Source organism: Rhinolophus hipposideros (assembly GCF_964194185.1).
Source record: "Rhinolophus hipposideros genome assembly, chromosome: 15".
In the NCBI taxonomy this organism is placed as follows: Eukaryota; Metazoa; Chordata; class Mammalia; order Chiroptera; family Rhinolophidae; genus Rhinolophus; species Rhinolophus hipposideros.
Window position 1 is genome coordinate 32,075,576 of NC_138061.1, and position 16,722 is coordinate 32,092,297.

The 16,722-nt window shown below is 34.4% G+C and overlaps 1 protein-coding gene across 1 annotated transcript in view; it reads left to right on the plus strand.

Annotated features, from left to right (window-relative positions):
* The window catches only part of ACTA2 (actin alpha 2, smooth muscle), a 231,902-nt gene that overhangs the window by 73,027 nt on the left and 142,153 nt on the right, over positions 1-16,722 (plus strand). Inside the window, exon 3 of the mRNA XM_081074814.1 lies at positions 778-896. The gene's annotated coding sequence lies outside the window, so the exon portion shown is untranslated. The remainder of the gene's footprint in view (positions 1-777; positions 897-16,722) is intronic.

Sequence of the window (16,722 nt, forward strand, 5' to 3'; positions counted from 1 at the left end):
TACACATTTGTCAGATTTATTATTATGTACTTCACATTTCTGGAAGTTATTGTAAATGGCAGTCTTTTTTTTCTTAAAATCACTGTGTGTTGTATATAAATAAAATTATTCTGATTTTATATTCAGATAAACTTATAATTTCAAATAATTTTTAAGATTCTTCAGGGTTTTCTGAAATTATAATTTTATCATCTAATTGGATAGATTTGCATTTCATCCTTTCTAATCTATACCTTTTTTTCCCTTACTCATTGGCTACGACTTCTAATATAATGTTGAAGAGAAAAGGTAACAATAACAGGCACCCTGACTCAGTGTGATTTAAAAGGAAAACTTTTCAGCATTTTACTAGTATGTTGATTCTACATGTCCTTAGTGATATATTTGCCTAAGACCATTTGGTCATGTACAAGGCTTAGAACAGGTTATATAAGCTATTTTTAATCTGCTTATAAATAATATTTAATAAATGTCTGTAATTGTGGTCAAATTTGGCCTGAGATTTGCTTTTCTTTGAATGAATATTTATTTTTATCAAACGTGTTTTACATCTACTGAGTTAATCGTATAATTTTCTCTAATCTATGAATGTGTTAAATTATAGTAATTGATATTTTAATCTAATTTTATAGTCCTGGGATAAACTGAATTTGGTCACCACACATTACTTGTTATACATTAATATATTCAGTTATATGAGAGTTTGTTTAGGATTTTTGCATCTATGCTTGTGAGTGAGATTGGCCTGTAATCTTCCTTTTTACCACTGTCTTTCAGAAATGTCAAAATCTGGCTCCTCACACATTACCAACACTGCCTGTTGATGAGACAAAGCTGACAACCATAACAGAACACCAGCTCGACAGAGCTTTGGCAGTGTCTATGAGAAGAGGAAGGTAAAGTCAGAATTTATTGAATTAAAAGCTTGATTTAAAGGTAGGGCTTTTAAAGAAGGCAGGGCTGATTAGGACTTGGTAAATATTTGAGATACAACAATTGAGGACTGGTGGAAAGACAGCGAGGGCTTAAAAAATCTTAAGGTGTAAATTGTCTGTTGACAAATTGTCACTGAAGAGTTGATGCGTCTTCTAGGAAATTCCTATAACTCAAGCAATCATTTGCTTGAGCAGGAGACTCCCGGAAGAATAAAGTTATGCTAATGAATACAATGGAATAGTACAAGTCATGTTAATACACACATTGAGATGTGGATTGGTTCAATGTCCAGGTGAGTGTGTGAGCATTAATGGTTTCTGTTCTCCGAGGCTTAGTGTCCGGATTGTGCTAGATTCATCAAGTGAGCTGTGGAGTGTTCCTTCATTTTCCGTGCTATGGCACATTTTGTATAAGGTTAGAATTATTTGTCATTTGAGTATTTGGATGTACTTTCCTTTGGAAATTGTCTAGGGTTGGTGTTTTCTTTGTCGGAAGATTATTTTAGGATTGATTTAATTTCTCTATTGTTTTCTTTCTTCTTTTTTAAACGATAGACTTTATTTTTTAGAGCAATTTTAGATGCACAGCAAAACTGAGAGAAAAGCACAGAAAGTTCCCAAGTACCCCCTGCCCCTACTGCTCTACACAGCCTCCCACTATCAACATCCCTTACCAGAGTGGTACATTTGTTACAATCAGTGAAACTGCATTGACACATCATTATCACCCGAAGCCCACAGTTTACATTGGGGGTTACTCTTGGAGTTGCACATTTTATGGGTTTTGACAAGTGTTTAATGACATGTATCCACTATTATAGTATCGGACAGAATAGTTTCACTGCTCTAAAATTCCTCTGTGTTCCACCTATTCATCTCTCCCTTCCCCTAACCTCTGGCAAACACTGAATTTTTTACTGTCACCATAGTTTTGGCTTTTCCAGAATGTCGTAGAGTTAGAATCATACAATCTATAGCCTTTTCAGATTGTCTTCTCTCACTTTGCAATATGAAATTAAGGCTCTGCCGTGTTTTTTCATGGCTTGATAGCTCATTTCTTTTTAGTGATGAGCAAAACTCTATTGTCTGGATACAGTACAGTTTATTTCTCCATTCACCTACTAAGGAACATCTTGGCAATTATTAATAAAGCTGCTATAAACATCTGTGTTCAAATTTTTGTGTGAACATAAGTTTTTAGCTCATTTAGGTAAATACCAAGAAGCATGATTGCTGCATTGTATAAGAGTATATTTAGTTCTGTAAGAAACTGCCAAACTCTTTTCCAAATGTTTGTACCATTTTGCATTCTCACAAGCAATGAGTGCCTGTTGTTCCACATCCTGAGTAGCATTTGGTGTTGTCAGTGTTTTGGATTTTGATAATGCTAATAGGCATGCAGTAGTATCTCAATGTTGTTTTCATTTGCAATTCCCTAATGACGTACAATGTTGAGCATCTTTTCATATGCTTATTTGCCATCTGTATCTCTTTGGTGAGATCTTTTGCCCATTTTTTAATTGGGTTGTTTGTTTTCTTATTGATTGGTTTTAAGTTTTCTGTACATTTTGGATAATAGTCTTTTATCAGATAAGTTTTGCAAATATTTTCTCCTAGTCTGTGGCTTGTGTTCTTGCTCCCTGGACAGTATCTTTTGCAAAACAGGAGTTTTTAATGAAGTGTGGTTTATCAATGATTTCTTTCATGGATTGTGCCTTTGGTGTTTTATCTGAAAAGTCAAGCCATACTCAAGGTCCTCTCGATTTTTTCCTATGTTATTTTCTAGGAGTTTTATAATTTTGCATTTTACGTTTATGTCTATCATCCATTTTGAGTTAATTTTTGTGAAGGGTATAAGGTCTATGTCTAGATTCAATTTATTTTTTTATACATGGAAGTCTAATTGTTCTTACACTATTTGTTCTATTTTCTTTTAACGTTAGCTATATATTTAAATGGATGTTTGTTTAATTTTTCCTGTGATTTGTAGGTATTTTATAGTGGAAGATTTTTCAGTGTATCTTTTCTATCATGATGCCAGAAAAGGAAGTTTCCTATAAATGTGTGTTGAAATGAATGTCACATGACTGGGAAAGTACACTGAAATTTGAGTCTATTAGGGAAAAAAAAAAGAGGTGAATTAGTAAATTCAGCAGTTTGCTAATTTTATATATCATTTGATTTCTAAGATTTCATCAGCACATATTCTGTTTTACATAAAACCACAGATATGATATGGTATTACTTAACCTTAACCATGGGCATGATTTTCCTGGGTCAGATCCAAGCCTGACATCTGTGGTGAGTTCAGATCCTGTTTGCGGCTCGACTGAAGCAGCTTGCAAGGGTGGTACAGGGTCAGGAAATGGTGGCCATTTGGCCCACAGATAGGAGACCACAAAACAAAAATACCTGCCATGTTGTGCTAAAGAGAGAGTTATCTGTTAAAAGTTAGTTTTTTTAAAAAAGCATAAAATCATGACATATAGAAATGGAAAAATAAACATGTATTAAATATTTTATTTAACTCATAATGAGAGAACCACATTGATGTTATAATTGGTTCAAAGGAAAAAAGCACAAATATATATGAAGTAAAGGTATGTTGAAATGAATGTGCATAGGGACATAACACTAGCCTCTTCCAAGTCGGGAGGGAAGTCAGTTGAACTTCTTGGAAAGGACAGAATTTGCATGCTTATAGACAAGTGTTCATTTTTATCAGTTATGTATAATATCCGGAATTGTAAAATAGCTTCCACAGAATTACAATAAGTTATCCTGGAAGGATGTGATAAAGACAATGCATAGTTTTCTATTGAAGCACAAATATTTCCCTATACCACCAAGACTGAGACAGACCCTTTGTCTTGGGGAAGTTTGTCAATCCATGAAGTATGTCTAATTTTCTGAAGTATGACCAATCCACAAACCTGATCTTAAGTAAAATGGAAAAGGAAATGAGAGCACTGACCTATCTATGTATTTCTCCTGCTAGGACCCATGACCACACAGTCTTATCCACACAAATCAGGATTTATCAAGTGTTTTGGACCACAACACATAGTGAGTATATTTTACATTGCAACACAGTGCAAGCACACACCACACAAACACACACACACACACACATAACTAAAACAAAAGTTTTACTAAAACAAATCCTTCCTTTATTATGCAGAATATCCTTTTATATTTTATTTTCCTTTTCTTTTATAAAATGCTGGTTGCGATTCAATAAATTAATCTTAAGATCCACTAATGAAGTGATTTTTCAACTTTGGCTGCATATTATGGTTACCCAAAGAACTTTCAGAAATAATTATGCCTGCGTGGCACACCTAAAGATTCTGATATAATTGTTCTGGCTTGTACCGTGGGTATGTGTGTTATTAAAAATCCCTCAGGTGATTTGATGTATAGCCAAGGTTGAGCACTATTTCTCTAGACAGAACCACGGCTTTCTTACCCCTTTTTCTGTATGCCTGGCCTGCATTCCGTGGCTAACCAGAGAGCTGGCAATGAATGCGCTGTGGTCATCAAATAAATACATCCTTGTTAAAAGGATGAAATAATCATTTTGCCTTAAGCAGAGCAAAAGGAACCTGTTCCTTAATATGGTCCATATGGAATGATAATATTTATTGGAATTTTTGCCATCTAACTACTTGAGGCAACCAAAATAAAACTACTCATTATTTTCTTCAAAATTGAAGAATTGATTATTCTTTTTAAACCAGCCTCCCAACAATTTCAACTTCCATGATCCATGATTACTGAATTTATGCTCTATTTGTGTCCCTAAATTTCCTGAGCCTATGTCATGATTAGGATTCTCAAATTTGCTTTAATCTTAGGAGTTTATTTTTGAATCTTCTAACTACCATTTTTGTAACTTCGGGCAAATACTCAAGCTCCCTGAGTGTCAGTTTTTACTTCAGAAAAATTATTTTAATCACTTCTGCCTCGTTGCTCTTATGGTATTGTTGGGTAAGACTTTTAAATTATAACAAGACATAAAACTGGTAAGCCAACCCTCTCAGGAGCACTCTAATTTCACTTCACACATCTAGGTGGTGCAACGTGACGCTATTTTACAAACTGGATTATAAAGGTAAATAGGTCACCACATTTACTGCCAAGTTGTCCACAGAAGGAATAATAGACAAGAAAACAATGACAATACAAGATGGTGTCTGCCAAACTAGAGTCTTGTTTCTGATGCAGTGGAGCTAAGGGAATGTGACCTGGGTTTCTTCAGCAGCACCTAGAAACGTTTCTAGGGAAGCCTATGCAGAGGTGGTCAAGACTGTGCTGAAGCTGAGCCTCAGTCAGGGTGATTTTCTTTTCTTCCTATTATCTTTTTTCCCATCCTCTATATCTGGTGAAGATTTTTCTTCAACCACTATTTTAATCAACACTACATTTCAGTTCCAACCGTTATCTAATCTTTAATCTCAGATACTTTAAATGAACTAGAAATGTCTTTCCTGACAAGGATAATGACTTCCTAAACTAGAGGAACAGGGTGAGTGATCAAATGCCATGTCTCCCATGTATTCCAGATTGTTGTCTTTTGGTTTTTAACCCATTCTAGGAATCAAGCCAGCTGTGGTTCCACAGAGTAAAAGACGACTGCATTAAGAATGGTAGCCCAAATAGTAATAAAACTCCTCTAAACAAGACATTTAAAGACTTCAGCTATTGCAGAAACAATTTTTATTCCTCCACAGAATTTAGTTTCAGCTCTCCTCAGTATCTGTATTAGTCATGAGGTAGGTTTCAGAAAACTTGTCTTTCAGATATTGATTTGGGATTGAGGTCCCTGTGGTGTCATTTGACCACAGAACTCAGGTATGACTAAATCCTACCATCTAAGTAACAGAGATTGAATTACAGCTGAGGACCAAGGATAAGAAAAGGCAAGATAGCACTTGAATGGATATGCATTTAATATAAATCTTAATGGTATGAAGAATGTATAGCACACAATTTATAATAATAAAATAATAAGTAATTAAATATACATACTCTCTATGGTAAATTCCATATAACCAATTAATTCTCAAAAAATGCTTTCACTGATTTTGGCTGAACTCTTATATCTGTAATTAACTTGTAGTTATAATTACAAAGGGATGTAGTTCTGATAGAAATGCTTATTCATATTTTCACATACATTAATGAATAAGATCAAAGTGAAACAACAAAGACATGTATTGGAATCTCATTCATTCATCAATTATATGAGTGACTCTCTTGTTGAATTGGATAATAGTTTTAGAACAATAGAAAACTAATTCTCAATTTTTGGTGCTATTAACAATATAACAATTATGGCACACTTTTAAGTTTAATCTGCATTGTTAACATTTCTCCATTGCTTTCTTAAATCTAGACCAAGGGTTGTCACATTAGGAAGTGATGACTTTTGAGTATTTATCATCTATGTTTTTAACATAATTTATTCAATTTTAAGTTTACATAATTCATTCAGGTTTAACAGCTGACTTGCAAAGTTCCTCCATATTTTATAATTGGCTGGCTGTCAGGAATCTGGTATGGATGGCTCTGGCTCACTATTATATATAGTGCATGAGGAGCTGCTGGTGCAGAGGGGAGCAGTGCCTAGTTTTGTGTGTGTGTTCTACAATTGTCTGGCTAGTTATCAGGAAAGACTACATAAGGGGGAGGGGGAAAATATAGAATGGGGGGCCCTTGAAGAGTGAGTTGGAGTTTGACTGAGCACATCATTTTTATAAACATTTACTGAGAACCTATGGTGTTGGCTCAGGGCTGAAGATACAGAGATGAGGAAGACACAAGCCTTATCAATAGAGTTCACAACCAATGGAAGAGGTATTCATTCATTCAGTAGTCAATCAATAATTTCTTGATCTCCTACTGTGAGCCCCGTAATTAATAGACAATAAGATATCACACACAAACAATTTTGATGAAAGTGTTAAATGACACAATGTCAATATAATTTTTAAAAGTTATAGGAACACAGAAAAGAAAAGGATTAATCCTGTCTGGAAGGAATGGAACGAACTTCCACAGAACTCTTAAGAGTACATTCCACATTTGCATTAACAATATTTCTTTCTAAACTGGTTGTGTCATTACCTCTGGAAATCCTATGTGCTTCTTTTCTTTCATGCCTTTTATCCTTTAGTTGAGGTGACTTTTCTTACCTTGTCTGCCTATCTAAATCCCAACCACCTATTAAGACTCGGTTCAAATCTGACCTCCTTCTAGGAGTTTTCACTGACCTCCTTCCAGGCCATGGTTCTATCTGCCCCCTCTGAGCTCCTGTAACATTTACTGACTGTAAAATTTTCTTCACTATTTTTAAAATTGTTAACAATGTACATTAGTGTAAGTTGGAATGAACATACCATAACCACAGTTGACAGGCAACTTAGTTAATTTCACAATTATAGGGCCATGTTACATGAAACTGATCGAATAAAAAAGCTTGAAAATTTTTGCAAAGTCATGCACTCTGTTTTAGTGAATATAAGCATTTGATAGAATATGAACCAAAATGTCAGGATATAAAGTGTTTTTTATAAAAGGGTTTGAATCCAGAAGAAAGCCACATAGCATAGTGAAAACATGATAGGCCTTACTCTCAAGTGGAGGTGCATTCAAATTCCTGCCCAGTCATTTCTTAGCGTGTGACCTTGGATGAGTTATTTAACCTTTTTGAGACATTGTCTTTGACCTGGAAGTGGGGAATGGTACATCTATCTCACATGACTATTGTGAGGATTACTAGAAATCCTTGAGATTATAGACTAAATGCCATTTTTCTGTCTTTAGCCTGATACTAAATTGACTTGCAATATATATTTGATAAAAAAATGAGTCAGCTCTGTTACTGCTATGAAATCATTTAGAAATATTACTACTTCTCGTTGCAATAAAATAGATCCATGGACATTTTCTCCATCCATGTGACCAAAATAACAACTTACACTGATAACTTATGAAGTGAAAAAAAAACAAAAAACAACCTAATGTAAATGGAGAAGTAAAATTAAGCACTCACTGAATTGGTTAACATGACGCAGTTCCTTCCTGTGGTCATTCACATTAGATACGTCTGTGTTATTTCCTAAAGTCTTAATGTCCTTCAGTTTTCCATTCACTAGAGATCCTGTCCCTCCCAAGTTATTTACGCCTGCAGAATTTTGTAGTGCTAGGCCAATCTGAATTGTCTGCGGTGAGGGATAAAGGAAAGGGTATGTCATAGGCCCACAGTATTCTCTTCTCTGCTGGTGCTTTCTAGAATTGATACGTACATCAGAAACACAGAGAGGTGCCAAGAGCAGTCATTACAAGGAATGAAGCTTGCTCTATATTCCTGCTTCATATCTTTACATTGGCATCAACTTTTAAAAACTGGCAACAATTTACTGGTTCAGGACTAAGATTAAGCCACCATACTATGTGTGGTAAGCAGAATAATGGTCCCTCCCCAAAAGTGTCCATATCCTATCCCCAGAACCTGCAAATATGTCACCTTACATGGCAAAAGGGATTTTGCAGATGTGATAAAGTTAAGGATCTTAATATAGGAATTACCCTGGATTATCGAGGTGAGCCCCATGTAATCACAACGGTCCTTAAAAGATGAAAGAGAGTGGCAGAAGAGCCAGAAAAGATGTAAAGAAGGAAGTAGAGGCTGGAGTTATGTGATTGATAGTTTTGAAGATGAAAGAAGAGGCAACAAGCCAATAAACAAATTCTTTCTTAAAGCCTCCAGAAAGAATACAGACTTGCCTAAACCTTGATTTTAGCCCAGTATGACCCATTTTGGATTCCTAATTTCAAGAACTGTAAGATAATAAATTTGAGTTGTTTTTAAGCCACTAAGTTTGTGGTAACTTGTTACAGCAGCCATAGAAAAGTAATACACATATTTTGCTCCTACTCAGTGAATTATAATGACTGACCTACAAAGCCCCACCTTTATGCCTTATATTCCGGGGCCTCTGTCTGAACTTACCTCTCTGTAAGCACCAGAGCACTATTTATTTCTTCTCATCAAATTAGTGCCATTACTATCCCTCTAAAACCCCAAGAACACATGTGAACATCACATACACACACAGGCACACACACACGCACACACACACACACATCATGCCAGAATAGTCAGTTTCCTTCTCTCCACACATCCAAATAACCAAATTCTACCAGTTCTTCTAGCCTCATATCTCTTCCAAAAAGATTTCCCTGACTATTTTACCCTCATTGACCTCTTCTGTTACTAAACATTTATAACCAGTTCTATGCAGTTTAGTATTTGATAGCTAAATATATGTGAGAAGAATAAGACGCATACCTTATTTTTTTCTTAAAACTCCATTGTACAGAGCTAGATAAATAATCAGACTCAAAATAAATAATCAGACTCAAAAAACACCTACTGCCTTAATCATTCTTCTGAATAAGCGAGTTGTCAAACTTTGGTCTTGGGTTCCTTGTCAAACCTCAGAGCCTATTAAATGTCTACAATTTCCAAGTGTCATAAAACTAAGTATTGTGGTTTCTAAATATATCAGATCACAAAGCTAGTGTATTATTTCTAAAAGACTTTAATTCTTGTATATAATCCTGAGTGGTTGCCCAGGCTCTGAGTTTCTGGCTAGTGACAGACCTATACACAACAAGCTGCAGAGTTAGTTGCTTGATACCATGGGAAGTCCAAAGTCATGCACCAATTCTGTACAGACTGTCATCAAAAATATTTGCTCTCTGTGCTGTCTAAATTGATTGCATTGGCCTTGCTATCTCTCTAAAATTGATGGGTAATCCTAGTCTGGTTTAGAGTTGACTTGCAAAATAGTACCAACTATTTGGAATGATGCTCGGAATATGCTTGCACAGCTGTTTCTCTCTCTCTCTCCCCCACCGCCCCTTATTAAAGTATGTTTTGTACTTTTTACATTTCTTTGAAATCTCACTTTTGCAGATCAGAGACATGAACCTAATGTTTTACTATTCATAGATAAATCTTGGTATTAGAATTATGTTTCAACAGAGTGAAAACAAATGAAGGGGAGGAAATGATAACACTCTTTCCCCGCTGACTACACTAAAATTATTATAGGAACCACTTCCTCAATGTGACACACAGAGTCTTTTTGCTCGACTTCGTCTATCACCATTTGGCATCTTACTATTTCTGAAAAGAGAAATGACTGCAGACATTTGCCTCTTATGATGGAACAAAAGTTTCCAGCTCTGGCCTGATTAGATCACTCATCTTCAAAAAGCAAGAAAAAACTGATCTTAATTAATTAGAATAATTCTGACCTCTGTGGGGTTTTTTTTGTTTGTTTAGATTCCACATTAAGTGAGACCATATGGTTTTGTCTTTCTCTGTCTAATTTATTTCTCTTAGCATAATTCTCTCAAGGGCCATCCATGTTGTCACAAATGGCAAGAATTTCTTTTTTTTAAGGCTGAATAATATGCACATATAATATGTAAAATGAATGTATATTTTCACATATGTATATATATGTATATGTATATATATACATACATATATACATATATACATATATATACATATATATGTATATATATGTGTGTGTGTGTGTGTATATATATATATATATATATATAATATTTTCTTTGTCCATTCATCCACTCTTGGACACTTAAATTATTTTCATGTCTTGGCTATTGTAAATACTGGTGCAATGAACATGGGAGTGCATATCTTTTCGAGTTAGTGTTTTTTTGTTTGTGTTTTGGATAAATACCCAGAAGTAGAATTACTAGAGTATATGGTATTTCTATTTTCAATGTTGTGAGGAACCTCCATACTGTTTTCCATAGTGGCTACACTAATTTACATTTCCACCAACAGTGTACAAGTGTTCCCTTTTCTCTACATCCTTGTCAACACTTGTTATTTCTTGTCTTTTTGATAATAGCCATTCTCACAGGTATGAGGTGATATCTCACTGGTTTTGATTTGCATTTTCCTGACAATTACTAATGTTGAGTACCTTTTCATATACCTGTTGGCCATTTATATATCTTCTTTGGAAATATGTCTATTCAGACCCTAAACCCATTTTTTAGTATATGTGCTGCTGAAGCGAGCACTAAACCCATTTTTTAAATCGGATTTCTGTTTTGTTTTCTATTGAGTTGTATGAGTTCTTTATATATTTTAGCTATTAACCCTTCATAGAATATATGATTTGCAACTATTTCCTCCCATTCTGTAGGTTGCCTTTTCATTTTAATGATTGTCTCCATTGCTGTGCAGAAGCTTTTTAGTGTGAAGTAGTCCCACTTGTTTATTTTTACTTTTGTTGCCTTTGCTTTTTGTGTCAAATCCAAAAAAAATCATTGCCAAGTCTGATGTCAAAGAGCTTACCACCTGTATTTATTTTATGAGTTTTACGGTTTCAGTTCTTATTTTCAAGTCTTTAATCCATTTTGAGTTAATTTTTGTGTATGGTGTAAATTAGTGATCCAGTTTCATGTTTTCACATGTGGCTATCCAGTTTTCCCAACATCATTTATAGAAGGGATTGTCCTTTCTCCATTGTATGTTCTTTGTCATAAATGAACTGACCATATACCATATGCCTGGGTTTATTTCTGTGCTATTTTGTTCTGTTGATCTATATGTCTGTTTTTATGCCAGTGCTTTCCTGTTTTAATTACTATAGCTTCGTAATATAGTTTGAAATCAGGAAGCATGATGCCTCCATCTTTGTTCTTCTTTCTCAAGATTGCCTTGGCTATTCAGGGTTTTTTTTTTTGTGGTTCCATACAAATTTCAGAATTGTTAGTTTTATTTCTGTGAAAAATTCCATTGGAATTTTGATAGAGATTGCTTTGAATCTGTAGGGTTTTTGGATTTTTTTTGGTATGGACATTTTAATAATATTATTTCCTCTAATACATGAGCACAAAATATCTTTCCATTTATTTATGTCTTCTTCAATTTCATCAATGTTTTATAGTTTTCAGTGGGTTTGATTTTAAATACTCCAGCAAAAGAAAAAAACATTTGATGGAAGAATAGATAAAATAAAGCATCAGAAAGTTGATAAGTTTTGGATCTTGGTGATGAATACATGAAGATTCATTTTACTGTTCTCTTTACTTTTGGGAATATCTGAACTTTTTTATGATTAAAAATGTTTTTTATGATTTAAAAACGTTTTATAAAAGGTTCTCTATCTTTAACTTCCCTCTTTCTGAAGTTTTTCTTTCTCAGAGCTTATTTCTGGATTTGCTTTTTTAAAAGATCAGTCTACATTTTGTGCCTTGGTGATTTCAATCATATTCACAGCTTCTACCATCAGTTGAATTCTTAACTGAATTATTCTATTTTCAAGGTTCTCTCCCTGTTTTCGATCTACTTAATATTTTTTCTGTAGTCAAAATAAATTTTTTCTAACATGCAAATTATATTCATCAGAAATATTAATCTGATATGTTGTTTTATACACCTGAAACTAATAAAAAAATTAAATCAAAATAAATTAAATATATTTCAAAATAGGGTACTGACCTAGATCTCCAAGATGTATTACTATGTGAAAAATTACAATAAAATAAGTATAATATGAATAAAGAAATATTGATCTGAATGTATGATCATAATCATATAGAGTTCATATTATTTAGGTTTAATTTTCTACCCCACAAATCACATTACAAGGTGATACATGCACACCAGTTCCTGGAATACATAATCTTGCTAGTTATTTCATTTGATTTGACTCTTTCCCGCTTTCTGGACACTACAATATTTTCTTTGGATAAAGTCTTTTATCTGGATCCCAGGAATTCTTTTTTATTCTTAATTGTTATTCTTCTCAAACAAAAACTCACCCCAAATTCTTTTAATGATTTTTTCTGACTCATTTTCCTTTTCCTCGAACTCTAGACATTTGAGTTCCTTTGACCTTCATGCCCATTGTTCTCTATTCTAGGCCAAAAAAAAAAAATTATAATAATAACAATTAAAAACCTTGAAGATTAATAGATTTTTTGAGGGAGAACATTAAGAATTATTTCCTTTCAGACCTTTTATTCCCAAGTCCAGAAATGTTTAAATTATGCTGTTTTGCTACTATATGTTTGATTAGCAATGTTTACTTATATATCTTCCCCACTAAACAAATCAATTTCCTTGAGGACAGGAGATGGACTTTTATCTCCTTATCTCTAAGGCCTACCACATTTCCTGATACAGAATAAGAAGAGTTAATTGAATGAATGAATTCCATAAACAGTCAGTAGAAATCTACTTGTTAGATTTGTTAAAAAATTGATGAAATAAATTAGTGAAATAAGTGGTAAAACTTTAATATGGGCACATTAGGGTTTCGTTAAGTTACAGTACTTATTTACCAGAATGCCTTTGTTTGCATTATCCCTTAATGCTTGGATTTTTATTCTGAAAGCTTCTCTCCAAATATTATTCATTTCTTCAGTGCTCAGCTCAAAGGGACCTTGATTATTCTTTGATCTCGCCTATTATAGGTGATCTCTCTCCCTTCTTTGAAGTTATATTGCTCCTTGTACTACTTTTGCGATAATTACCAATATATCAATGAATCTAGCATACTGCCCTGGATTCCTGCCATCAGTGAACTCATTTTATTATAAACTAAAGATTCTAAACTTCTTGTGTAGCATAGAAATCTATTTAATTTAAATTTTTATCGTGTGTCTCCCCAAACAGAATGCTTTGACCTAAGTTAGTGAAGACTAGATGTTTGCTGAAAAAGTATCATCTAACTATATTTGTTTTGTTACCAATTGTACCTTAGGCAATTATACCTATGATATTGCTTCCAGAGGAAAAGCAGTGTTGAATTTGAGGAGCGCTTAAGTTTTCTCTTACCCTTTGATTTTCTGTAGATAATAATATATGTTACACATATATATCACATATATACATCACATATATATACTACATATATATACACATATATATCGCTTAAAAAGTCTATTTTATTTCTTCAGGTATGACTCTGTCAGAGATCCATTAACCAAAATTTTACACTCTAATTTGGAAATTTAAGTAATATCTATTTAATGCTTGGCAGTGTAGCCGAAGCCTGAGTGTCTGACAGGTAGCTGAATGCTATCCATCATGCCCTACTGGTTGAATTTTCTAACGTTCATATCAATGTTTGGTGTAGCCACAAGGTTGGTGGACAGACCCAACTTATACTCTTTCTTCTATGAAGCTCTTACCTGTCTACTGCAAGCTAGAGTGATAACTTTGCAGGATGGGAGACACAATATACAGATTAAGAGCACACATTCTGGAGGTAGCCAGACTTTCAATCTTGCTCTACCACTTACTTAGTAGTTGTGTGACCATTGGCAAATTATAAATATCTTCCTGTTTCAATTTTCACATCCCTAAAATAGAAATAACCTAGTACTCACTTTGTGCAGTTTGGTTAATGATTGAATTAGACAATTTATATAAAAAGGATGGAACAGTAATTGGCACTGTGTAATTACCCAGTAATTATTAGATATTATCTAAGTCAATTTCAGGTAGAGGGTTAAAAATGAAAGTTTATTGAATGTCTATCACATTCCAGCTACTGCATCAGACACATGCATGAATTACTTCATTTGAATTTTCATTACCGAAGACAAAATTTTCATTTCCTGTATGTTTTTATAAAAGTTATCTTCTTTGGGAATTTTAAAATCTCATACCATTGAAATTGCGTTTCTTCTGAGATTAACTTCTTTGAATTAAATTTGTTGAGGTGACAATGGTTAATAAAATTACATAGGTCAAGTGTACAATTCTATAATACATCATCTATATATCACATTGTGTGCTCACCACTTAGAGTCAGTTTTCCTTCTATCACCATATATTTGACAAGACTAACATTCAAAATCAAAGAACAGATAAAGAGCTTCCCAGACAAGAAAGAGCTGAAGGAGTTCATCACCACCAAACCCGTATTACTAGGAAAGTTAGAGGGACTTCTTTAAGATAGAAAAAAAAAATCAAGGTTACAAATAATAAAACGACAATAGCTACATATCTATCAACAATTACTATCAATGTAAATGAATTAAATGCTCCAATCCAAAGACGTAGATGGGCTGAATGGATAAGAAAAAAAGACCCTTACATATGCTGCCTACAAGAAATCCACTTCAAATTGAAAGACACACACACAGATAGAAAGCAAAAGGATGCAAAAGTATAGTTTATGAAAATGGAAATTAAAAAAAAAACAACAAAGAAAGCTAGGGCAGCATTACTTACATCAGACAAAATAGACTTTTTCCAAAAGGCTATAGGAAGAGAGAAAAAAAGACCCAGTAATCTTACTTTGGGGTATTTATCTGAAGAAACCCAAAATGCTTCTTCAAAGGGACATGAGCATCCATGGAGGCAGCCTGGGTGTCTCTGCGTGGAAGAATGGAGAAAGAGCAGGTGGTACATAGTAGGTGTGACCAAACAATACAGTGAATGTTTAAATAAACAAAAATTTATTACAGTAAAAGACACATTGCCATTAATTCCCCTCAAAATACTGTCCCTCACTTCGAACACACTTATCCCACCATTCTTGCCACTTTCTGAAGCAGTTCTGGAAGTCCTTTTTCATGAGTGTCTTTAGTTGTGCTGCCATGGCTGCCTTGATGTCCTGAATCATTGTAACTTTGGGGAAGACACAGAAGTCTCATGGTGCCAGATCCGGTGAATAAGATGGATGAAGATACACCATGAAGTTTTTATTTGACAGAAATTGCTGTATCAGAAGCGATGTGTGACATAGAGCCTTTCTGTTGTGATCACAGAATAGGGTGAATGCTGCTGCCGAGTGCCATCCAACAGAAAGGTAGAGATCTTCAATATGGGAAGCGTCACGTAGAACCTTAGTAACAGTGTGTGACAAGTTTCAACTTGTCGGTGCAGTCAGTTGGGTGTGAGACACAGTTGAGAGAAGGTGTGTTTTAAAATGTGCTGTAAATCATCCCCCATCATGACAACACTCCGTGTCACATATCACTTCTGGTCCAGCAATTTCTGTCAAATTAAAACATTATGGGGTGTCCTCATCCACCTTATTCACCAGATCTGGCACCATGTGACTTCTGATTCTTCCCCAGTCAAAGTGATTTAGGACATTGAGGCAGCCATGACAGTGTAACTAAAGACACTCATGAGAGAAGACTTCCAGAACTGCATCAGAAAGTGGCAAGAATGATGGGATAAGTGTGTTGAAAGTGAGGGACAATATTTTGAGGGGGATTAATGGCAATGTATCTTTTACTATAAAAAATATTTTTTATTTAAACATTCACCATATTGTTTGATCACAGCTTGTATATACAATGGAATATTATTCAGCTATAAAAGAGAATGGATTCTTGCTGTCTGTGGTGGCATAGATAGACCTAGAGGGCATTGTGCTGAGTGGGGTGTCAGACAAAGAAAGACAGATGCAATGTGATTTCGCTTATATATGGAATCTAAAGAACAAAATAAACAAACAAAACAAACAAACTCATAGATACAGAAAATATTTTAATGGTTGCCAGATGGGAGGCGGGTTGAGGGTGTGGGTCGAAAAAGGAGAATGGATTAAGAAGTACAAATTGGTTGTTAAATAGTAGTTATGGGGATGTAGGGTATAGCATAAGGAATATAGTCAATAATCTTGTACTAACTGTGTATGGTGTCACATGGGTTCTAGATTTATCGGGCTGATAGATGGGAGGGGAATGGGAGGCAGAGTAA